The sequence below is a fragment of the Lygodium microphyllum genome, chromosome 30 (assembly GCF_053477565.2).
Source record: "Lygodium microphyllum isolate KBCC chromosome 30, Lygodium_microphyllum_v1.1.10, whole genome shotgun sequence".
NCBI lineage: Eukaryota > Viridiplantae > Streptophyta > Polypodiopsida > Schizaeales > Lygodiaceae > Lygodium > Lygodium microphyllum.
The window spans coordinates 102,383,757-102,410,860 of record NC_141164.1 but is presented as its reverse complement, the minus strand read 5'-3'; positions in this window follow the sequence as shown (position 1 = coordinate 102,410,860).

The window sequence follows — 27,104 nt, the reverse complement described above, 5'->3', positions numbered from 1 at the left end:
GAATGGTGTTCACCAATTGTCATCAGGAAGAAGAAAAACAACCAGATCCGACTATGTGTAGATTTTAGAGAGCTGAATAAGCAGACGGTTAAGGATTACTACCCATTGCCATTTATTGACCATATTTTGGATCAATTAGCGGGTAGGGAAATATATTCATTTATGGATTGCTTTGCAGGATACAACTAGATGGCAATTGTAGAAGAGGACAAGTTGAAAATGACTTTCACTACTATCTTTGGTACTTTTGCATACCATGTGATGGCGTTTGGATTGTGCAATGCACCTGGATCATGGCAATGAACAACAGATAAGACCTTTGGCGACATCTCCCCAGATGAGTTGAAAGTATTTATTGATGACCTGGGGGCAGCCACTATAAGGGAAAGGATGTTGATTATCTTAAAAAAGTGTTTTGAGTGCTGCAGATATATCGCTCTTAACCCACAGAAGTGTCTTTGGAGTGCCTTATGGATATTGCTAGGCCATATGGTCAGTTCAGTAGGGATCACAATTGACCCTAAAAATATCAAGGTTATATTTGATATGAGTCCACCACGCACTCCAAAAGAGGTACATAGCTTTCTATCATCAATGGGGTACTATCAGAGGTTTATAAATGTCTTGGCAGAAAGGACATTGCCATTAACAAACTTATTATCCTTTAGCTGTCTATTTGTATGGAGCGACCCTTGTAAGGTAGCTTTCGAGGATGTGAAACAGGAGCTAGTAAAAGCACCAGTTTTAAAAGCATCTAAAAGAGGTGATGTATTTTACATATTTTCAGCAGCCACCATGCATAGTATCAGCTGTGCTGTTTAGTCCAAATCTAGGAGGAAAAGTGGTATCATCCGATAGCTTTTTCTAGTCAAAAATTGGGCATATCAGAAATTAACTACACCTACATGGAGAAGTTGTGCCTTGCGATGGTCTTTGCGACTAAAAAATTCAAGCACTACATCCTCTATGAGAAGGTAGTTTTCTATACGAAGGCAGAAGGGCTTAGATTGCTTATGAATAAGCTGCAACCGCCTGATCGTCTGGCAAAGTAGTTAATCACTTTGCAGGAGTTTGATTATGAGATTAAGAGTAAGCTACCAAGGTTGCAAGGTATTGTGGAATGCCTTGTGGATTTCGGGGAGCCAAAAGAGACTTTGGCTGAAGGAAGTGATATTGAAGAAATGTTTAAAATTGATACAACTTCTATCCCATCTTGGTATGCTGCTATCATGCATTATCTATCAATTGGAGAGACTGGAGCTGGTTTATCAAAATCTAAAAAGAGAAAAATCAGACAATAGGCTTTGAAGTTTTCCTTGATTGCAGGAACACTATATCGGTAGGGTATTGATGATATCTATCGCCAATATGTGATGCCTGACGAGGTTCCTTTCATCTTGGAAGAGTGCCATGACTCTTCGTGTGGAGGGCACTTCGTTGGGATGGTTGATGGCACATAAAGCTTTAATGGTGGCCGTCCATCTTCCAAGATTCCTTTGAGTACGTTAAGAGATGTGATTCCTGTCAAAGACATGACAGCAGAGAGAATAGGAAATGCCCACTTACGCCTATCATGGCTATCCTTCCATTTGAGAAGTGGGGCATTGACTTTGTGGATCCTATCACCCCGTCGTCTACTACTCAGAAGAGGTATATTATAGTAGCAACTAATTATTTTACAAATTGGTCAGAAGCGCAGGCGACGAGGCAGGACAATGCAAAAGAGACTGCAAGTTTCCTCTTAGAGCAGACTATCTGTCGTTTCGGTCCACCGAAGGAACTAGTGTCGGACCGTGGAACCCACTTTTTGAATAAAGTGATCAAAAGCTTGGCAAATCAAGCACAACAAAACGACCCCCTATAATCCGCAAGCCAACGGGCAAGTTGAAAGTAGTAATAAGCAGCTTGTGGGTATCTTGTCTAAAATAGTCTCTGAGAAGAAACGAGACTGGGATAGGAAGTTGTATGTGGCAGTATGGGCGTACAATACAACGTTCAAGTGAGCTACCGGCCATACTCCATTTAAATTATTTTATGGGGAAGAGTGTGTGTTACCCCTCAAAATCAAGTTGCCAACTATACGGTTTGCAATTAACCACTCTTTGGGAGACGAGGATGCACTCTTTGAACGTTTCACGACCATAGCCCACTTGGATGAACTGAAATTGCAGAGCTTATTACACCAGGAGGTAGCTAAACGTCAGATGAAGCAGTTGCATGACCTTAAAGAAAATAAGTATACCTTTAAAAAATGGCAATTAGTTTTGTACTACGATGCGCGTAGGGAGTTGTTTCCAGGGAAGCTGGAATCTAGATGGGATGGCCCCTACAAGATTGTCAGGATAGGAAAAAATAGGTCTACGACTCTACTAGCTGATCTGCATGGAGTAGAATTTAAAAATAAGGTTAATCTTAATAAGATTAAACCTTATTATTTCTAAGTATGCTAACAGGAAAAAATGCATTGTAGGTCCATGCTAGGGCTGATTTGAGACCTGCAAAAGAGCTTAAAGCTGGTTGACGGGGCAGTTAATTCCTTATTTGGAGCACCCGTATCTGGAGCAGAGATACCATCAGGGGAAACTTATCTGGTGGAGCAAAGGATACAAAGTGATTGAGAAAGAAGACCTTTGTGTGGGAGATCAAAGTCTTCATCACTGCTTACAAATGTTGACAAGTATCCCTGTTGAGTTCAATGAAGAAGGTGGGATGGAGCCATCAGTTCATCCTCTAAATATGCTAAATTTTGACTATCATAATTACGAATAGAGGAGTTCATGATGGCAGGCTGTGCAAACCCATTGTGGACGTACACATTATATTTTGACAGAGCGTCCAAGGGCCCTAATAAAAAAGGGAGTGTTGGAGTAGTAATCTGAGATCCCTGACGTAGAGTTATGATGAAGTTAGCTGCTTATCTCGGGGTAGGATTCACTAACAACATGGCGGAGTATAAAGCCTTGATTATGGGACTGTATATTGCCAAGCAAGGTGGTATTCGACGGTTGTTAGTAAAAGGGGATTCCCAGTTGATCTTGAATCAACTAGATGGGACATACACAGTGCGGAATCCCATCCTTTGTATGCATCATCAAACTGCCATGACCCTATTTGAGGAGTTTGAGAGAGTGTCTCTTCAGCTGATTCCACGTGACTGGAATCAGTTTGCGGATTCACTGGCAAACCTTGCTTATGAAGAAGACCTTTTCTTCAACTGTGGTCCTAGTTTGGATATTGCCTATCAATAATGAGACAGGACCCAATCGCTTGTGGGGAATGTTATCAGAGCATGCAATATATGGTAGGTGATGGTTGATATGGGTGATGCAAAGAGTAGCCGATACCCATCTACCGTTGTTATCTTGGACCCATAGGCTGATTAGACAACATGTTATACGTACGCCTCTTGCTATATATGCAGGAGGGATGGGTCATAATCTTGTGCATTTAGCTTAGGGTTGCGAGCCCTATTTTTCCTTCTTGGAAAGGAGCATATTATTGTATATCTGTACTATTTCGGGGAGGGATGTGTAGGTGCTATTCTATTTGATCTCGTTAGGCCAAGAGGGCCAGTTTTGCGAGGTTTTAAATTTTTTATTTCATTAGGAAAAGAGGGCCGATCAGTTTTTATAATAAAATGCTTTATTTCATTAGGCCATGAGGGCGAGTCGTCTGTTTAGTACGGGTGTGGTTAATGGTTTCTTGTTTTAGTCCTATGCTAGATAGGTTTAAAGAAGAGCTTGGAAGGAGCCTATGTCGCACGGGGACTTCTCGTGGCCCTATCCAGGTGATATCTCTCCTTTACGAGTACCGTGTGTTTTTATGCTATATGTGTCTGTGTACTTGTAGGGGATTTTTTTTTCTTGTTGGGAACCGGCGTCCAAGGCATGAAGTCCCGAGTTTAGGTTAGGCATGTCTGAGGGAGGTCCGAGTAGTCATTGCCTCCTGTAAAGACATTGCCAGGCATCGAAAGACCTGTTTTAGAAAGAAATCCTAGTGATCCTGTTCTGCTAGCCTGCTAGGCAGCCGTTCTAGGAGTTCTTGCTTAGTTGTGAGGCAGTTAGAGAAGCCTGCCGAAGGAAAATGATGATGATAGGGGGAATAAAAACCCCCGAATATCTCAACGAGAATAAATATATACAAAGGTGTGTAAAAAGGGGTTCTAACCCCTATAAAAATAGAATAGAAAAGAAAGGAAAATTTATAAGCAGTTGCTCATCGCCTTGCGAAGGCCTGGTAGGTTCCTAGGGACGAGTCAAACCTAGGGCCGAGGGCCGATGACTTGTCTTCCTAGGGGTGGCGTCTCGCTGGAAAAGAAGAAAGTAAGGAAGGTTGGAGTGAAAATAAAAGTGAGCGTCAGAAAAGGATTAAGTGTTGCCTCGCGAGGGCTTGGTAGGTTCTTGGGTACAGAGACAAGACCCGAGGCTGATGCCATGTTCTCCTTGGGTCACTACGCTCAGTTCCCTCCTTTTTACACGCTCGAGTATGGGGGAATAAAAACCTAAAAGAAGAAATATGCTAAAAGAAAATACTTATTGACCAGGCTATAGGAGTCCTCACCTAGTAGGAGCTTTTGGGGTGTGTTGTCCTTAGTTAGGTAGGTAGTTCAAACCACCACTTAGGGCGACTCCTTTGATAGTTCTTTTTAGTTTGGCCGTGTTGGAGCAGTCGGTTAGTGATAGCTTCAGACCTTCTATCAGATTATGCTAGGCCTACTCCTTGTGGATTTTGTGCCTTGGTTTTGTTAGGGGGTAGGGTGAGCATTGTGCTGTGTTTTAATATGTATCTATTTTGTATCAACTTGATGCTTCCTTTGGTTGTTTTGTGCAGATCTGTTGTGGGATTCAACGGGCTGAGTCGCCCTATCCTGTGATCGCCAATGAGAGTAGATTTTTGAGCCCGGAATGTACCTAAAATTTGCCAAAAAATCTGAAATTTAGGGAAAAAATCTTCAACATCGAAGGCGGCGGCTGCAGCTAGGACAATTTTAAGCACCAAGTGAAAGACGGCTTTTAAAAGGCGCCCGAGTGACACTTGTGGATTTTTCATAATTTTTTCGACTGCCGTGCAGGATGCTGGGAGCTGCCAGTCAGTGTGAGACGCCGAGACGGACACGCAGGATTTTTCAGAGGTCAAATCGGAGTCCGGACGCAGAAGATGCCAGAAACTGGCCAAGAATGAAAAGGTGGACAAAAAGTTAAGGCCAAAAGGGGGTGCCCTTTGGGAGGCCCCCCCCCCCCCCCCCCCCCCCCCCCGCCTCCCGAACATTTTTTTCACATGGCAGCAACATGGTGACAGCCTAATCAAGCGCGGAAAGATCGCCCCCCCCCCCCCCCCCAAATCGAAATGGAGCTTCAACAGACAATCCCTTGGTGCAACACTTAAGGAGCTTCCTTCTCTCCAAAACTCAGGTCCCCATGACCAGCAAGTGAGAACAAGGATTGAGAATCTTATGTTAGTCCATCTGTCACTCTAATCAGATTGTCTCTCCACATGCAATCTTATAATGGTACTCCTTCTTGTCATGACTAAAAGTATCTTGACCAAATTAGCGTCCATGACTAAAATTTCCTCACATGCTTGTCATGACTGTACATAGTATCAAGGTTTGTTACTATGCCTTTTTTTGTAAGCCCAACGGTTCTAAATGTTATAACCCTTGCTGTTATGACAGATTATGTGCTCTGCATGGCCATCTGCAGTACCAGGCCTACATGCTGAGAGATATTGGAGGGCTGGAAGCATGGACCTGAATGCTGCAGAGCTGCAGAACAGTTAGAAGCTAAAACAACCCTTCGTAAAGAAGGTTTCTCAAATCTGTTAATTGCCCCTCTAGAACCATTTTCACCAAGAAGAATTAGGTTTTTGCCTTTGTCGTTTGAACATTGAATTTAAGAACTAGTTTTAGAAAGGTTCCCTATGGTTTTATGGACATTATACATATGGAGGCCTGATTCTTTTACAATGTTAATAGCTCCAACAATATCACACCATGCAAGGCTACAATATTTTTAAGATAAAGGGAGCTTGCTCAGCCTAGGCCAATATTCACCGGCCGATCACAACAGTACAGTGAGCTCCTTTTACATAGTGATCACAGCAGTATAGTGCAGATCATATGGAGGCCTGATTCTTTTACAATGTTAATAGCGGAGCAACAATATCACACCATGCAAGGCTGTGATATTGTTAAGATAAAGGGAGCTCTAGCCTAGGACAATATTCACCGGCTGAATATCACAGCAGTATAGAAAGCAGGCTGGCGCCGCAGTTATGCCTATACCATGGTTTTTCTTGATTGTTTCCAAGCTTGCGCTTCCAATTTCCAATGAGTAGGCATGTACCATTAATCTAACCTATACAGCTAATAATCATGGTTTTTTGAAGCTTGGGCTTCCAATTTTCAACAAGATGGCCTGTACCATTAATTAAGAGGATAGTAGCACGAGTGTTGTCTCGGTGCTATCCTTACATCGTCGCAACGAGTTAGTGAATGAGCATTGGAAAGCCTGGTTGTGCACAACACGTTTCTGATTTGAAATTATGTTTGAGCACTCTAGGATCATCCACCTTTGCATGTGCATGTCAACCATGGTATCAGAATACAAAGGACTGGATGCATAGCACCTATTTTCGATGACAATGACCCATGCTTGAGTGTGGGAAGGTGAGCTAAGCCGTAGGATAGACGTTCGTTTCTTGGGGGATCATTTGGTAAGGACACATGGTATCTCCTGGAATACTTTCAAAATGAAAGAGTGGAGTTTGTTCGTTTGTTCTATATGTTGAGCAGCGCATCAAGGGGCCAATCCCTACGATGTAGGAGAGCTGCAGTGGGGCCGTGGTGATTCCACCGAGAGGTTGCCTTCCATGTATGTGATTATCGTGGCATTTATTGCCAATGTGTAAGGGTTCTCGCTCTATGGAGTTTATAGAAAGGGAAACATTGGACTACAAAACTATAAATACATAAACTAGGCTTTAGGACAGTTTATCCTTTAGCAGCAGGTAGATGCTACTGGCCCACAAGGCTATGTGGGTGTATTTGTCTGTTATGAGCATGAGGTCCGGCTAGTGCCATAGCCAGTGCTGGCCCATTTGAGGTCCCATCACTTTGTTAAAAGTTTTGAGACTGTTTATTCCTTAAAGCAATTACGAATTTTGGGAGAGGATGTTCGACTTTTGAAGTGCTACCCTGGAAATTGGCAGGTCTTTGTAATGGATTGTGGAGGGGGCAGTGAGTCTGTGGCTATTGAAGAAGAGAAACCTGCATACAACAGGCTTCAAGCTATTCTGAGAGCTAGAAAAGGGTCTAAGGGGGCCAGGGAATTCTGATATAGTGAATGATCCAGGATTTTATATTTCCTCAGTGAACTTATCCCAAAGAACTGCTTGTCTATCCCATAACCAAGGAATCGTCACACTCTCAGCATTGGTCATTTATTTAGGCAATCAAGTGCTATGCATTCAGGTTTTATACCATGTGGCATGCAAAATGCAGAAGTGGATGACCATTGTGCACAAACATTTTAGTTTAAAACAAATCAACAAAGTGAAGTGTAAAATTAGTCCTTCAATGATTTTCAATCTATTCGTTGTTTTTGTGTTGCTAGAGACTAGCACCGAACTTAATCGTGCTACTAACCTCTTAATCTTAAAGCAATCCAACTTCAGAGAGGACTTGTTCTACCTTCTTGCATGTAGCATCAGCTTCTGACACATGCTGCATCTTGTATGCAAAGCATATATATTCATATACTAGCTTCTCAATTATTCTAACCAAACAATATAATGTGCAAATCTTAACCCTTGTTAGTGGTATTTTCAAAACAGGGCGCCAGTTTGGATCCATTGGAACTAGCATTCCATTTCTCATGACTTTTAGATAATGTGTTGGAGCACCTTGTTGTCCTACCTTGGCAAGCTATTCTTTCTTTCCATCTTTCCCTTTCTTCCTAGTTTGCATGCAATATATGCACGGAAGTTTTGCATTCGCTACATGCAGATCATAGTGTGTACCATCAGCATATACATTTTGGCCATAAGCATAAGCATCAGGTGCATAATGCCCATGAGAATACTCATCATGACCATAATACTCATCATGCTATTGATAATACTCAGGGTGATGAGAATCCATACTTGATTCAAGTCTTGCTCCTTTTCCTCTGTCCGTTTTCATAAGAGCAATATACCGATAAATTAAAACTCCAACTTTATCAATGTTAGCATGTGTTTGAAGCCAACCTTGTTTAATAGAGCTGGAGCTATTTATCTCAGTTGCCATTGTAATCAAGTTTCTTTCAGAATATTCCAAAGCATGGCAGAAGTCAGCTACAGCAATATCATGTAATCATGAATCCTCAAAGAATGCAGAGGTATCTTGTGGTTCTTGTACCAAACTTTACAAACAAGAGATACGTTGTTCGTGTCCTTGTCTGTGTTGGTGAATTTCAAGACCTCTATCTACTAATTTATTTGCAGTTGTATCAAGCTTGCATTTGATAAGACCTAAGGCATTATCAATGTAGGATAAGTCTTTAGAAGTCTGAAAGGTTGCTGGAAATTGTTTATTAGAACTTGTTAAGGCCTGTGGACCAAAACAGGCCAGCAAAGCAGTAAGAGATCTTCAAGGATCTACTTTAGATGTAGATTTCAGGACATGCTCCAATACATCTTCATTGAAACAAGTAGTCGTCTCAAACTCAGAGTTCAATCCTTCATAACCTTCAGCAAGTTGCTAGCCGTGTAAACTATCTATTTTTCCCACATGCTCCATCATAGCAGTAATGATTCAGAATCTATCAATGTCTCTGAATCCAACATTGAGCTTGCAAGTATGAGGGCATCATCATCAAGTGTGGAAGAACTATTTCTATGTCTTCTTTAATTATGCTAAGTTGCTTTCTTCTTCAGTTATGCTACCACCATGAACATATGCTCCAAATGTGTAATCCTACAATGCATGAAGCAACCACAACAATTGATCTCTCTCAAGGAAACTAGCAAAAGCCAAGCCTTCAGGTGCAAAGTAACTTGCAACCAATGAAATGGAAAATCCGTAATTTGCTACCCCTAAACAATCAAGGAAGGTGTGTACTATTCAAGTAGACCAATGCGTATCAATGTTGCAACTCCACACAAAGCATTGGTTGTTTCCAGCAGACAACTACAAAGGCTTCATATCCATCACAAGCATACATTACTCCTCCCTCTGCTTCACAGACATTTGCAAACAACACTGATCAGTAAACAGCATCTGCTGACATCTGTCACTCCTAATTTGTAATGCCTACAAAGCTGACTTTCCTGATGAGGCTGCACAGAAGTCTAGTGTCCAATGTCTGACACAGGTTGTGGACTTTAGCTATGTTAACCAACCCATGTATGGCTCAATGACTGCGGATGTGCAGTACACAGGACCAAGGAATAATGGCTATGTTTATGGGCCTCATGTCTACCAGCTTCCTCCATAGACATAATATTAGCAAGGTCCTTCTGGGCTGCCTGCAAGAGGGATGGTGCTACTAGAAACACAAGATCCTAGACTGGTGATGTCAAATGGTTGTGCTACTTTCAATGGCTATGGGGGCTCATGCCTGGTTATCCACTTACTATTGTATAACCACCAAATGTGACTGAGACAAAATCTATTCCATTGGCAGTGACTTACCCTACTCACACTCTCAAGGCATCTGTTCCTGCCTGGATCAAACCATCCAAACCAAAAGCAACACAGAAAGATAGTGTTCCTGTTGCACCTCAGTCAGTTCCGTAGCTCAATTTGGCTATCAATTTTCCTCCACTTAACAAGTCTGAAAATTTAAACCCTGCTCGTTTGAATGGGTCTGCTCCAAAAAATCCACCAATATCGGTATCAAAGCTGTGATGAAATTGGTCAATTCCAAGTATAAACACCAATCCTAATGCAATGGATGCCAAAACCACTATTGGTACTGGTGAATCTAACAAAGCTGCAGGTAATAACCCAACTATGCCCCCGCGCACAGCTCACAGCCCAAAGAGATCATCTCCATGCTGAGCAGTAGCTGTCATCTCAAGAGCCATTGTCCTTGCAGCAGCTGTAGCAACAGCCACACCCCCCATGGCATGGAGCAAATTCATTTGTGTCATGATGCATTTAGCTCTCATTTCTTATTTGCAAAAAGGTGAATTTGGGAGCGAGTTGTCTAAGTGATGACATGAAGTGATGTCCAAGCTATACCCAGAGGTGCTTGGATAGAGGTGGGACTATGTCTTAATGAGGAAGACTTGAAAAAGATTCATTCAGGGCCATCATTAGAGATGAAATCTTGGAAAAAACTGGTGTTTCTTTATGTGGGTGCCTGGGGTACTGCATTACTCAAAAATTCTTGTTGTTGTGACTGTCATGTCTGCCATGGGCGAGGAGCAGATCTGTGCTCTGAAAGATATTCGGTCCCAAATGAGATTGATATGACAATATTCCCAGAACTGTCTTGTAGTGGCCCCTTGTTTTGGAATGCTTTCGTGTCAAGATTGTGGGAGAGAAGGAAGGAGTCTCGCTTGAAGCTTTCTTGCTTGCACAATGGGGAAAGACACACAAGGGTGGAGGCTGAAAACAGTTTTCCTCTTCTTAGTTGTGTAAGCCAAAAGAACTCTCATACAAAGAAATAGAAGAACCCTATATATGGGTCTCAAACCAAACTCAACTAACTAAGGTGGCATACTAACCAAGCCACGAACTAGAGTAGATAAGGATAGCTATCATGTAGCTATTATTCATGGGCGGTATACCAACCGCATCTGCAACTAACATGTCGGTGACATAAATGCACAACGGTCACCCTGGCATATCACGAGTGGAGCTCGATATCTCAACACTCCCCCTCGAGCTCAATCCCAATTCCTGCACACCAAGCAAGTCTCTGAACTTGCGCAGCTTCTCTGCGCCCAATGCCTTCGTAAATATGTCAGCTACCTGATCCTCTGTGCTGACATAAACTAGATCAATAAGACCTAGTAAAACCCTCTCTCGCACATAGTGATAATGCACCTCAATGTGCTTTGTTCTAGCATGATAGACTGGGTTATTTGCCAAGTGTATACTACTCATGTTGTCACAATAAATGACAACTGGCCCATCTGTAGGCTGATGCATATCATAAAGTAGCTTATGCAACCAAGCTACCTCACATGCAGCCATTGCTGCACCCCTGTACTCAGCCTCTGTGCTCGACAAGGCAACTGTAGGCTGTTTCTTGCTGCTCCAAGTGACTGCAGCACTCCCAAAAGAGAACACATATCCACTGGTAGATCGTCTATCAGAAATACTACCAGCCCAATCAGCATCAGTGTATCCATGCAACTGTATCTGAACCCCAGTCTCATAAAATAGTCCATACTGCAATGTGGACTTCACATACCTGAGTATGCGTCTAGCCGCATCCAAATGTGGTTTCCTTGGAGCCTGCATAAACTGACTTACCAATCCAACAGCATAGCTCAAATCTGGCCTGGTAATAGTCATATAAATCAAACTTCCTACTATGCGTCTGTACATAGTAGGGTCTTCTAGAAGCTCACCTGCATCTGTGCTCAGCTTCACATTCTGCTCCAAAGGAACTGAAATAGGCTTACAGCCTGTCATCCCATATTTGGACAGCATGTCCAATCCATACTGCCTCTGCAAGAGCTGTATCCCACTTGGTGATCTAATCACCTCAATGCCCAAGAAATAACGCAGCTCTCCCAAATCCTTCATCTCAAACTTCTGCTTCAATAGCATTTTCACATGAAGGATATCTTCATCATTGTCACCTGTCATAATCAAATCATCAACATAAATGACAAGTAGCATAATACCTTTCTCTGTTTTTCTCACATAAAGTGAGAAATCTGCCTTGGAAATCTGAAAGCCAATAGTGACAAGATACTGTCCTATCTTGTCAGACCATGCTCTAGGTGCTTGCTTCAAGCCATACAAGGCTTTCTTCAACCTGCAAACAAACTCAGGATGAACAGCATGCACATAACCTGGTGGCTGCTCCATATAGACCTCTTCTTGCAAATCACCATGCAAGAAGGCATTCTTTACATCCATCTGATGTAAAGACCATCCCTTTGATGCAGCCATAGCAATGACTGCTCTTACGGTTGCCATCCTTGCAACCGGACTGAATGTTTCTTCATAGTCAATGCCATATGTTTGTGCATACCCCTTGACTACTAATCTTGCCTTGTATCTGTTCACAGAACCATCTGCATTGTGCTTCACCTTATAAACCCACTTACAGCCAATTGCATTTTTACCTTTAGGCAAAGGTACCAATTCCCATGTAGCATTTGCTTCCAAGGCATCCATTTCTTCATCCATGGCTTTCTCCCATTTTTCTTTTCCCATGGCTTCCTCAAAAGAAGTGGGTTCTGGTTCCTGTATCACTTTAACCATATATGCATAATGAATGGCTGTAAATCCATCATATTTCAGCCTATCCACAGGATACCTAGCTCTCGTAGACCTGCGCAAAGTAGGTTCACTCCCAGGTGCTTTCAAAACATCCCTGGTCTTCCTTACTCCAGGTGTAACAATAGAAGGAATACCCAACTCATCATCAATGCTCTGTTCTGAGCCACTGGATTCACCATCCACATAAGAGTGACCTGTATTCACATCAAACATGGGCTAATCAACCTTCTCTTTTCCTTTTCGTGATACCTGCATACCACTATCTGCATTGCTTTGAGAAGATTCTCCTGATCTCAATCTACCTGTCCATGGTGAAGAATGTGAACCACTGCTAGAGGATGCTCCAGGTCCACTAATATTTTGTGACTGCTGCTGTGAATTCTGTGCAGCATTACCATTTTGTGCATCTACATCATCAATCACATTTACTGGTTTATACCAGCTACTCATCTCATCAAAAACAACATCTCTGCTCACTGTAAACTTACGAGTAGAAGGGTTATAGCATCTATACCCTTTTTGCTGCAGAGAGTAACCAATAAAGATGCACTTCTCAGCTTTTGGATCCAACTTGGATCTCAGCTCATCTGGCACATGTACATAGGCAATGCAACCAAAAATTTTCAAATGAGAAATATCTGGTTTCCTACCAGTATACCTCTCCTCTGGAGTCATTCCATGTATTGCTGCAGTGGGAGTCCTGTTCATTATGTAGACTGCTGTAGCAACTGCTTCAGCCCAATAAAAATCTGGCAGGTCTTTTTCATTGAGCATGGCACGAGATACCTCTCCAATATGCCTGTTTTTCCTTTCTGCAATTCCATTTTGTTGTGGGGTATAACTGCATGAATATTGCTGCTTTATGCCATGCTCCTGCAGGAACCTTGCAAACTCATTTGAGAGGTACTCTCCCCCTCCATCTGACCTTAGGCATTTTATCTGCAGGCCTGTTTCTTTTTCAACCATAGCTTTAAGCGTTTTGGAATGCCCAAAAACTTCACTTTTCTTTTTCATAAAATACACCCAAACTTTTCTGCTATAGTCATCAATAAAACTGACAAAATAATGACAGCCTCCAAGAGATGCAGATTTAGTAGTCCACACATCAGAGTGGATTAATTCCAATGGCTTCTTACTCTCTTGAACATGTCTAGGAAATGGTTTCCTTGCCTGTTTTCCAAACTGACAGGCTTCACATACCTTATGCATTTCTGCAACCTTGAATTTTGGCAATCCTGTAACAATATTTTGGGCCTGCATTGATTTAAGTCGTTGTACATTAACATGACCAATGCGTTTATGCCAGATATCAATATCTGCAACTACACCGGTCCCATGTGCAAACATTGCTGCACTCAATTCAGACATGTCTGCATCCAACGTAAACATTCTGCCCTTCTTCTTTCCTTTTGCTATCAAGCGACCTTTATTTTTCATATGCTCAACAAAGCATCCATGAGGATTAAATCTGACCTGCAAGCCCTGCTCAACCATTTGACCGACAGAAACCAGATTCTTGGTGATATTCGGGACATGAAATACATCGGACAGGTATTTCTTTTTCCCATCCTGCATAGACAAGGGAATTTTTCCAATCTGCACAATAGGATGTGCAGTATCATCACCAGTCTCCACAAATCTTGGTTTTTCCATTTTCCTTGCATCCTCCATCCATTCTGCATGACCTGTCATGTGGTTTGATGCACCTGAGTCAACATACCATACATCATTGCTTTCTTCTGCACTTGTCACAGAATTGTTCATGTGCTGCACCATGAACAAATGCTCATTTCTGTCATCACCCTGTCTGCTAGAAGATGCATAATTCCCTTGTTGCAGTTTTCCATTCATGATGTCATTCTGCTTTTTATAGCAGTCTTTAGCCATATGACCCATTTTACCACAGTAATAGCATTCAACATTACTGTTTGCATTTTGGCCTCTTTGCCATCCACCACGACCTCTTTGGCTCCCCCTGCCTCTAGAGTTACCACGTCCTCCTCCATAGGACTGGTTTTCTTGAGTTTGCTGCATATTCTGATTTCTAACACGGCCTCCAAATCGGCCTCCTCTACCTCTGCCTCTACCTCTTCCAGCATTTGAGTAGAAGACAGCTTCTTTTGAAGTTCCTCCTGAAGAAGATGCACCACCATTTCTCTGTTCCTCAGAAATTAGAAGAGCAATCAACTCCTCAAAATCAGGAAATCTTTCACGAACTGAAATGGATGTCCGAAACTGTGCATAATCCTTTCCTAGACCATTCAAGGTCACAGAAACTAAATCATCATCTTCCACTGGTGACCCAATGGAAGCAAGTGCATCTGCAATCTTCTTCACCTTCATGTGGTAGTCGTTGATGCTCATATTTTCTCTTTGCACATTGTGCAACTCTTGCTTGAGCTGCATTTTCCTGGCTTGCGTATTTGTGCTATACATCTTTGACAGAGTATCCCATGCCTCCTTTGGCGTACTTGCATCCTGAATATGCACAATCATATGTAAAATATTACACGGCGCAGCGAACAGAATCTGAGAAAGAGATAGAGAGTACACAACAGATAAGAGGAGAATCAGTAAAATTCTTTAACTCCAAACAACTGATACAAAGATGGCTCTGTCCACCCGTGCGCTTCCAATGAATGAAGCTTAGATGGCGATCTAGACAGAAGATAGGTGAAGAGCTTAAGGCTAGCTGGAACAACAACTCTGACTGGGTGAAAGATGAGTGTGAGATGGCTGCGAAGGGGTTTAGCTTTTATAGCCCGCGAAGGTCGTTAGGTCGGCCTGCTGACCGACCTACCATATGAGCCTCCACTAGTCGGCCAGGGAATATTCCAGGGAATATTCCCTTTACCATCGGGCCGGGGGCGCTGCCCCCGGACCCCCGCCAGGGGGGCCGCTGGCCCCCCTGGGACCCCCCAGCCAGGGGCCGCTTCCGCGGCCCCCGGACCCCACAATAGGGGCCCCTTTTAACTCCCTTACCACGCAACTCAATGCAATGTGCCTCGAGTTGCTACCAGCTTAACCACTCCGTCTAACCCAAAGATTAGACCCACAACAGTCACCTTTTTGCCATCCGGTCACATAGACCTCATCTGATATACAAGTCAGGACTCAACCAATGTCCGGGCTCACATTTGGCTTCTCCTCATAATGGGGGCCTTACAACTTTGAGCACCATGGATCATTGGTAGCACCTAATGAGGGTGGGGCATTGATCATATCTAACACCCCCCCTCAATGTCCACCCATAGGTGAACTATCTCCTCGGCCCAATGCCGAGTCTCTGAAGATGAACTTGAAGCAGATCCTTCGTAAGTGCTTTGGTGAAGATATCTGCTCCATTCTCCTCTGTTGGACAGTAGACCAATTCCACTATCCCATCCTCCATCAAATCACGCACATAGTGATACTGGATCTCTATATGTTTGGTGCGTGCATGAAACACTGGATTTTTGGCAATGGCGATGCAACTCTGATTGTCACATCTCAGCACAGTTGGTTCTTCATCCTGCACTCCCATATGCCATAGAATCCTTCTCAACCATACGGCCTCACATGCAGCAAAACAAGCTGCCTTGTACTCTGCTTCGGTAGAAGACAATGCCACTGTTGGTTGCTTCTTACTAATCCAAGAGAAAATTCCTGAACCCAAAGAGAAACAATAACCAGAAACTAACTTCCTGGAATCAATGTCTCCTGCCCAATCTGAGTCACAGTTCCCCACAAGAGAAGTTCCGAAACTGTATGTGATACCATAGTCAAGAGTTTTCTTCAAGTATCTGAGCACCCGCATCCCAGCATTCCAATGACTCTCATGAGGTTTGTTTGAGAACCTGCTCAAAACACCAACAGCAAAACTGATATCTGGTCTGGTGTTACACAAGTAGATTAGACTGCCGACCAACCTCCTATACCTCCCAATGTCTGCTAGTGCTGATGTATCCTCAACGGATAACTTTACATTCACCTCCATAGGTGTAGCTATCTCCTTGCACTCGGTCATGCCAAATGCCTTCAAGATCTCCCATGCATACTTCTTCTGAGAGATGAAGATCTTTCCTGGCTCTTGCCAGACTTCAATCCCCAAACAATAGTGCAGCAAGCCCAAGTCTGTCATTTCAAACTCAAAACTCAAAGCCTTTCGAGTTTGGTTGATCATATCTTCATAGTCACCTGTAATAAGAAGGTCGTCCACATATAGGACAATCACTACAGACTTTTTACCATCCCTGTAAACATACAAGTTAGCATCTGAGGCACATCTTTTGAAGTTTAGGTTTAAAAAGAACCTATCTATCCGCTGGTACCATGCTCTGGGGGCTTGTTTCAGCCCATACAATGCCTTCTTTAGTTTACACACTTTGTTCTCAGAATGGGGGGCCTCAAACCCTGGTGGCTGAGCCACGTACACCTCCTCCTTGAGGTCACCATTTAAGAACGCTGACTTAACATCCATTTGGTACACTGGCCACTTCTTGTGGGCAGCCACTGCAAGTACCGTGCGAATAGTGGTCATTCTGGCAGTTGGGGCAAATGACTCTTGAAAATCAAACCCTTCAACTTGTGAAAATCCTTGGGCAACCAGTCTAGCTTTGTACTTTTCTAAGGTACCATCAGCCTTGTACTTTACCTTCCAGATCCACTTGGTGCCAATAATCTTCCGCTTTGCTGGCCGATCCACTAGCTCCCAAGTGTCATTCTTCATTATGCTGTCATACTCCGCCTGCATAGCAGCCTTCCATGATGGATCTGCAAGTGCTTCTTCTAAGTCAGTTGGCTCCTTTACTTCTCTCATAATCTCAACCATCAAGGCCATGTTGACTATGTGAGCAGAAGCCCTCCTTTGCTCCTCTATTCTCTGAGACCTCCTTGGTCCGTCTGCCTTCTCCTCAACAGATGCAGGCATAGGATTATTGTGGTCATAGAGCTGCTTCACCCAGCGCGGCAATGGCTTTTCCGGTGGGGTGATGTCAGGTTGGTGAACTTTTTCCTCATCATCTGAAGATGATGCTTCCTCCTCCTTAAGGATAGGGATAGCTCTCGGGACAGGTTCATAGTGGACTACTTCTTCGCTTGATGATAAAGTGGAAGACCTTGCCTTCTCCTCCTCCACTGTATGCGGCTCCTCCTTGAACACCACATCACGGCTCGCGATGATCTTCTTTGCCTCTTGGTCATATAACTTGTAAGCCTTCTGCTCATCACTATAACCCAAGAAGATACATTTTCTGCTTTTTGGTTGTAACTTGTTTCTCTTCTCATCTGGAACATGTGCATAACATTCACATCCAAAAATTCTGAAATGTGAAACAGATGGTTTCTTACCAGTGTAAGCCTCATGAGGTGTTTTTCCCTTGAGAGCCTTTGTGTAGCTCCGATTTAGAATGTAGACTGCAGTATTAACAGCTTCAGCCCAAAAATGGTTAGGCAATCCCTTGCCCTTTAGCATGCATCTTGCCATCTCCACAATGGTACGATTCCTGCGTTCCACAACACCATTCTGCTGAGGTGTGTGAGGCGTCGTCAATTGACGCTTGATCCCTTTGCTCTTGCAAAAGCCTTCAAACTCCTTTGAGTTGAACTCACCACCACCATCTGTTCTAAATTTCTTCACACTTTTCCCTGTTTCATTCTCAACAAGTATTAGCCATTCTTTAAACTTACCAAAAGCTTGAGCCTTATCACGAAGGAAGTACACCCACATCTTCCTACTGTAGTCGTCGACAATCAACATAAAATAAGAAGATCCCCCCAAGGCCTGTGTAGGCATCTTACCACACAAGTCAGCATGCACCAACTCTAGAGGAGCATGTGCTCTATTCTTGCTTTCTTGTGGAAATGCCTTTCTCTGTTGCTTGCCCATCATACAAGCTTCACATGGTTCCTTCAATTCAGTTATTGTAGGTAGGTGAGCAACCATACCTTGCTTTTGCATCTCCTTCAATACTGCAAATCCGATGTGTCCAAACCTTTCATGCCAAAGCTTACTTGTGCCCACTCCAGCGGTGGCTGTAAGAGCACTTAGCTCATACAGGTTGTTCCTTCTTTCTCCTTTGCCAACAATTGTGCCAGCACTATCAATAATTTCTGCACCTGTCTTCTTGAACCTCACTTCATGACCAAGATCAGTTATGGCAGCAACTGATAAGAGATTTCTCCTGATTTCGGGAACATACAACACATTTGAAAGCTTTTTGACTTCACCATTTGCAGCAACAAAAGAAATAGTACCTGTGCCCGCAGCAGGGCATTTAGCATCATTTCCAACCGTCACAGTGATGGATTCTTGTAGAGGCTGCATAGAACTGTATAGACCTTTCTTGTTGGTCATGTGACGGGAGGCCCCACTATCCAACACCCAAGAGTCAGTGGTAGATTCTTCTTGCGCCGAGGAGCACACTTCCTCAATGGTCGCCATGAATAATTCCAACTCTGCTTCAGCCGTATTGGCTGTCTCTTTCCCTTTAGTTTTAAGGGTACCATTCTTTTCATCTGCCTTCTTGACACGACAATCTGCAATTGCATGTCCTTTCTTCTTACAGTAGAAGCACTCTCCTTGAAACTTCTTCTTGCCGCCCTTTTTCTTTTTGTCACCATCATTTTTGGTGGAGGAAACACCTTTGCCTTTTGCATTGGCAGAGAATGCAGCATCTCCATTGTTGCTTCCTTCTCGGGCTTTCAGCCTTAACTCCTCCTCCATTAATAATGCACAAAACTCCTCAAAAGTCAAAGCTTGAGGTCTCACCTGAGTATTAAGGGCAGTTACTAGTCCATCAAACTTTTGTGGACAAATCCGAAGACACCTCCGAGCTAGCTCTTCGCTAGTCTTTTGTATCCCAGCGCCAGCCATCTGGTCGCGCAGATTCTTAATCCGAGTGATGAATGCTTCAACCGTCTCTCCTTCAGCAAACTTCTCCGCTGCTAGTTGATTCTCCAAGTTTTGAATCCTTGTTTGGTTTCGTGTTTCATACTGACTCCTTAGTACATTCCAAGCCTCTGACGCTTTGGTTGTATGCTGAATCAGAGTCAAAACACTGTCAGAACAGCTTGTAACTAAGGCACACAATGCATCTGCATTCCTTCGTTTCCAAGCTCGTAGAAGATCTGCATTCGGAGGAATCATCACACTAGGATTTGATGGGTCGGGGGTAGGCTGTGGTTCTGCGTCAGTCCCCAGCACAGTCTCCAGAAGCTCATAAGAATCAAGGATAGTAGTAATTTTGAACTTCCACAAGGTGTAGTTTGTACCATCTAACTTGCCTTCGCTGAAGGTTGGTGGACGAATCCTCAGTGTTTGAATAGCCGGTACAGCAGCACCACCTCCTGCACCGCTTCCTGATGCGCCAGAACTGCTTCCCGGAGTCGACATCGTTTCTCTTTGCTGTTGAAGCCTTTGCCTCTTGCACGCTCTCCGATCTCTAGAGCCCCCTGGGCTCTGATACCATGTAAAATATTACACGGCGCAGCGAACAGAATCTGAGAAAGAGATAGAGAGTACACAACAGATAAGAGGAGAATCAGTAAAATTCTTTAACTCCAAACAACTGATACAAAGATGGCTCTGTCCACCCGTGCGCTTCCAATGAATGAAGCTTAGATGGCGATCTAGACAGAAGATAGGTGAAGAGCTTAAGGCTAGCTGGAACAACAACTCTGACTGGGTGAAAGATGAGTGTGAGATGGCTGCGAAGGGGTTTAGCTTTTATAGCCCGCGAAGGTCGTTAGGTCGGCCTGCTGACCGACCTACCATATGAGCCTCCACTAGTCGGCCAGGGAATATTCCAGGGAATATTCCCTTTACCATCGGGCCGGGGGCGCTGCCCCCGGACCCCCGCCAGGGGGGCCGCTGGCCCCCCTGGGACCCCCCAGCCAGGGGCCGCTTCCGCGGCCCCCGGACCCCACAATAGGGGCCCCTTTTAACTCCCTTACCACGCAACTCAATGCAATGTGCCTCGAGTTGCTACCAGCTTAACCACTCCGTCTAACCCAAAGATTAGACCCACAACAGTCACCTTTTTGCCATCCGGTCACATAGACCTCATCTGATATACAAGTCAGGACTCAACCAATGTCCGGGCTCACATTTGGCTTCTCCTCATAATGGGGGCCTTACAACTTTGAGCACCATGGATCATTGGTAGCACCTAATGAGGGTGGGGCATTGATCATATCTAACATCATAGAGTCTGAAATACTGATAGACAGCCAGTACATAACTTTCCTGGCTCTCTCATGCCATGCTTTGAATGCCTGCATTTGCTGTTGATTGGGAACATCAGGAAGAACTGGTTCTTCTTCATTTCCTGCAACAAATTCCCAATATCCTTTTCCCATAAGGAAATTCGTCATTCTAAACTTCCATGCTTGGAAGTTGTTCTTGTCAAGCTTTTCAGTGACAATCTGTGAAAGAGAGTCAGACGCCATTACAGAAGACTGCAAAAAATTCTGTCACTGCAAAAACCACAGCTTCACCCTCACAAGGGAAAATCTGCAAAACTGGCGAAAGTGGTATTTGACCACACTGTCACTTCCTAGTGACGATTTTGCATCAACAGGCAACAGGGATGATTCTGTAACTCCCAATGTCTCTGCGCACAAGCATACAATGCAATTTTTACAGTAACTATTCACCAACCTGTAGAACAGTGGCTGCACAGCATAAAACTGGGCCTTTTCCTGAGTGCGTGTAGAAAACTTCCGCCTCCAAAACAGGCCCCGAAATGGCCTCAAATCAAAAAAACAAGGTCGCCAAGGGCTAAAGCCCTGTCCCGCAGCATATACTGCCCTCTTGCTTCACCGCGAAGGGCGTCTCAACCTGAGACAATGCACTCCTGCAATTTCCGGCTGTGCTACCTGCAGAGATCTGCTCCCAAAACAGAAAATGAAAGCAACACTGCTCCTCTTACTAGAACACCGCGAGCTTGGCTTGCTTTCTTGAGCTCCTTACCACGAACAAGGCTCTGATACCATGTCAAGATTGTGGGAGAGAAGGAAGGAGTCTCGCTTGAAGCTTTCTTGCTTGCACAATGGGGGAAGACACACAAGGGTGGAGGCTGAAAACAGTTTTCCTCTTCTTAGTTGTGTAAGCCAAAAGAACTCTCATACAAAGAAATAGAAGAACCCTATATATGGGTCTCAAACCAAACTCAACTAACTAAGGTGGCATACTAACCAAGCCACGAACTAGAGTAGATAAGGATAGCTATCATGTAGCTATTATTCATGGGCGGTATACCAACCGCATCTGCAACTAACACGTCGGTGACATAAATGCACAACGGTCACCCTGGCATATCACGAGTGGAGCTCGATATCTCAACATTTCGAGTATTCAGTGTGTCATTTTGTAGTGTGGCTGATCAGATCAAGCCAAAGCCATGGAGCCGGAAGACCTGCTGTAGGGGAACTCTCACAATTATTACTGTCTCTAGTAGTTCTCCTTCCCCACCACCCAGTTCTCCTGATAGTGCTTTGAGCTTCAAGGCTACTAGTCCTTTCTCGGACGCAAACACTTCTTCACCTGCTCTCAGCAAGTCTTCTACCAAGTCCAAGCACAATCATAATGCCTCCATGCCTCCTCAATGGAGCCCCAAGAGGAACACCAAGGAAAAGGGAATTCTCTTGCAAGAAAATCTATCTTGTAACACTAACAAACTTTTATTTCATTCTTTTAATCATCAAAACAAAGAAAACAACAATTCTTCACACGGCATCATAGTAGATATCTTCCACGGATTTGATAGAATCAACCATAATCTTCAATATCTTCATAGAATCCATCAATATAACAAATAACACAAAGGAATACACCATCTTTGAATGGAAATAAATCACATAATATTCATCTTCAATGTCTTCATAGTTGTCTCTCTCAATCTCTCATATACAGTTACATTGTTTTGATAGAATTGACTATCTCTGACTCTCTCTCTCTCTCTCTCTCTCTATCAATAGTACATCATCTCCTCACTACAATACTCTCATAATAACTCTCAATAATCCTTCTTAGGTCGTGGATGCACCTCCCAAGAGGTATGTCTGATATAAAGAGTCACCAGAGCCACTACAGTGTCTTTTCACAGCTCACTACTGTCACTGTCACTTAGTCTTCTCTTCAATCTTTAGCAGTTGCTTCTTCCACTTGTTTTAGCTATTTTGAACTTAGATTCATCCTTTCCAAAGGTTAAAAAATTTTCCCAAAGTCACACACACATTCTACAGAACACTTACAGAAGGTCTACAGAACAGTTACAGTACAGTATCAGAGCAACTACAGTACAGTTACAGTACAGAGACAGAGCAGAGACAGAGGCTCTACAGAGGGTTATAGAAGGTCATCAGAACCTCATAACTCATACTCAAACCATTCCAAACTATCAAAAACTATTTAATAAGCTTTCAAAAGATCTCAATCTTCATCAATCATCAATCCATGCTTCATACAGAAGAAAATCATAACAAAACAGAAGCTATACAAAAGGTATACAGAACCTATCAGAACATCACACAAAGCTTCATATCTCCACTAAGAATCATCATGAACTTCCAAAACATAATCAATATCATCCAAAACACTCTCAAATACTTCCTTTAACAACCATACATCACTCTAAATCCATCAAAAATCAATCATTCAGACCTCAAAAACAACAAAAATGAGTCAAAAAATTAGTCTTTTTCCACTCTCAACATATCCCCACACTTAGAAAGGAAGCGTCCTCGCGACCTAAGGAAAAGAAGAATATAAGTTCATTAAGAGATCAATTTTATCTTCTATGGGATCTTCAATAGTCTCTCCAAACGATGACCCCAACTTATCACCTGTATCTATAGAAAAATACTACTAAAGGAAAACTTCCGTTATTCATTAACTCATCTGATTAATCATTTAAAAATCATAACAAATTTGTAAAGGATATGAGAGGTTCTCTTCAGCTTTCCACCATAGGCTTTTCATCCACCATCAATAGTTTGAAAAGAGCTCTCGAACAAATTATTCTCAATCAACACGAACTCATCACATACAATTATTACAACACACACACAAACACTAACATAACCATCTGAATGACACCTCCAAAAAGAGATATATATCATTAAGAATCATCCAAAATACATTGCAAAGGTATCAATGAAGATGATCCGTTTTAAAGGCTTGATGGTTTAGAAAATGATCCATAGAGAAGGATTCATCTACAAATGTCTTTGGAGGATTTTGAAAGAATTGCATGTAGTACATCCTTTCTAGCAAAACAAGGTATCTGCTAGGTAGACATAGGGCATGAAAATACAAGACATCCAACTGTGGGAGTCAATGTTCACATTGACATTCATACAAAGCTTTGGAATTGCCTTTTGATCATTATGGGAATGCCTATGCATGTATGCTAGATACGAAGCAAAATGAGCTGTCAATCTCACTGAAGGATCTAGAGATTGTGAATATTGGTGAGCAAAATGAAGGTTGTTGTGGTATGCTTGACTGGCAGTTGTCCAATCTCCTGGAATTATTGGCCATTTTATCTGAGGTCCCGTAAGAGAACCAGTCGAGCTCCATCCTCGTCTTCTGGGAATCTGCTGATCAAAACCTTCGTATTCACTAACCAACTGAGGGGGTTGAGAAATAGAAGTGGCAGGAGATGGAAGTGGAATAAGTAAAAGTGGATGAAGAGAGGGGTAGGCAAAATCATAAAAGGAGGAATAAGTTAAAGAAGGAGTGGCTGAAAATTTTAGGGAATCAGTTAGAAAATGTGTTAATTGATAAATAGGAAAAGTAGAAGGTATATGGATAGATGGAGAAGGGCATGGTGGAGAAGGGAAAATACTCTATCTTCGATAAAAGAACAATAGGTAAATATGGGAATTTGATGAAAAGATTGAGGTTGGAAAAGAAGGGGTAAGATTGCTATTGAATTGGTTTGATAAAGGGAAAAATAGGTATCATAGTGATGAGCCATTTGTTGGTAGTACAATAGGCTAGGAATAGAGGGACCTAAGATAGATCTTCTCTGATAGGCATAAAAAAAGATTGAATCAAATGGATGGTTTTTGGAAAGGTGAGCTAAGAGATCCACCCTTAGTTGGTTAGTGCTCTGTACATAGGTAGAAGTTGTGTTCTGACATTGATTCGTGACCACAGAATCAATCATTGAGCGCCAAGAATTGTCAGGGCAAGTAGCCATTTTTGAAGAGTAACACTGAAACAGGTCATCTATCCACAACTCCAAATAATTGACATACAAAACAGCTTGCAAAACCATGTCTCCCATATACCAAGCCATATCTACTTCATCTAGAATCAACAGGTCACCTCGTAGATACATATATGACAGCAACATGGTATCCGTTGTCACAGAATCTTCAAACACCATACGGACCACTTCTATCAGTAACTCAGGAGACCAAGCCCCACTCCAACCATTCTCTAGAAGAGGAAGATCCATCGTTGAAAGATTTATGTAAAAGGCCAACTTCTGCAATTGATAGTGGACAAAGAAAGAATGGTCCGGAGGAACGTACTCCTGGAAATGCTCAAATGTAGACCATAGCAGATCCATCCTGGACTACAATCTTTCCACTTTATCTTGGAATAAAGGACACAATGTAGCCTGTCTCTGGAGAACTCCCAAGTCTTTCTTTGAGATAGAAGGGATCAGTGGAACATTGGGGCTTGGAGGAACAGACCGTGACTGTGCTAGTTGGTCTTGAAACTGCTTAATTTGGAAAGCTTGCGATTCCACTGTGTCATGAGTAGTCTGTAAAGCTGAGAGTTTTGCATCTAAAAGAGTCTGAAACTCTTGAGCTTCTTTAGACATTTTCTCCTTCTCTCTGAGATTCTAGTGACCTCTAATTGAGCTTCTGTTAACTGAATCTTCAAAGAAGATATCTCTTCTCTCTGGGTCTCAATCATTTGAGTTTGTTGCTCCATCTGCTTAAACAGATCTGCAAGTGTGTCTTTAGTAGAGGCTAACTCTAATGTTGCCTTATGCAACTGGTCTTTGGACTGCATCAGTTCTTCGTAAAAGGAAGCATACAACTGTTGAACACAAGCTGTCACTAAAAGTTCAATCGAACTCTGGATGTCTTTACAAAGAAATGGAATGGCATCTCTCGACACTAGACTGTTCAGTGAAGGGACTGATATGTCCAAGGAACCCTCTCTATGTGCTCTGAACAGGTTGTTACATGTGAGGTAAGCAAGGAGGTCACTGCCAGATGTAGCAGGAATTGTGACTAAAGGAAGAACTAAAGGAGCTTTATCTGCCACACGCTTCAAGTGTTTTCGTTGAATGACCAGTGGAGGAGGAGAATCAAGATCCTCTATATCAATAGGTTCTGACTCTTTTGAAGGTGGTGGTGGAGGAGGTACTAGATTAGATGGAGGAGGTGAGGGGAAGGGGGTTTGCGGAATTTTTTGGAATTTTTTTGAATTTATTTCTGTATTTTTACTAAATTTTAATGAAATTTACTCATTTTTCAGGTAATTTTGAATTAATTTTCAAATTTTAATTTTTTTGTAATTTTTTGTTTTAATTTTTACTTTAAAAATATTTCAAATAATTTCAAAAATATTGATAAATTTTCAAAAAAATGTATTTTTTATTTTAAATGAATTTTGAACATTTTTATGTTTTTTATGTTTATTTTTATGTATTTTTTATATATTTGCGGGTTGAAAATACAAGGTGGTACCCGGGCTACGTGTGAACAGCGAAGACTGACTATGTGTGAATGACGGGTCTGCAATCTCCACCGCACGGACAAGTCGGTTGCACGTCCTCGCACGTAAGACATGCTAGCATACCCATACTCAGCAGGAAAAAGAACAGAAGAGAAAGGGCAATAACAAGGGCTAACTAAGTAAATTAGGTGGATTAAGTTAGCTTAGTCTGATCAAGTTAAGGAAGTTAATTTAGTTGAATAAATCAATTAAGTGAGTTAAATTAGGTTAGTTGGTTAAGTGAGGTCAAGTAAGTCTGGTTAGTCTAGGTAGGCCAGTTAAGTCTGGGTAAGTCAAGGTTGGTTGGTTAGTCAGGGCTGATTAGGTTAGTCTGAGTTAGTCTAGTCAGGGTAGTCAGTCAAGTCTAACCAGGGTTAGTTAGTGGGTGGGCCAACTTAACTCGGGTTAAGGTAGTGGGGGGGTAGTCAACTAACCAAGGGTTAAGTTAGTAGGGTTAACTAACTGTAGTTAGGTTAGTGGGTGAACGAACTGTAGTTAGGTTAGTGGGGGGGGGTGTGAACTAACCCTAGTGAGGTTAGGGGGGTGGGTCAACTAACCCTAGTGAGGTTAGTGGGGTGGTCAACTAACCCTAGCTAGGTTAAGGGGTGGTCAACTAACCCTAGTGAGGTTAGGGGAGTGGGTCAACTAACCCTAGTGAGGTTAGTGGGGGGTAAACTAACTATGGTTGAGTTAAGTTAGTAACTAAGGTTAGAGATTAAGGTGAGATTAATGTTAGATTATTGTTAGATTAAGGGTAGATTAATAACTAACCAGGGTTAGATTAAGGACTAACCAGGGTGGTGGTGGTGCTGGACAAGGAGGAGGAGGTGGAGGAGGAAGAGGGGAAGGTGGGGGAGGTGGATGTGGACGTGGACGTGGAGGTGGAAGAGGGGGAGGTGGATGTGGTGGTGGGGGAGGAGGAGGGGGAGGAGG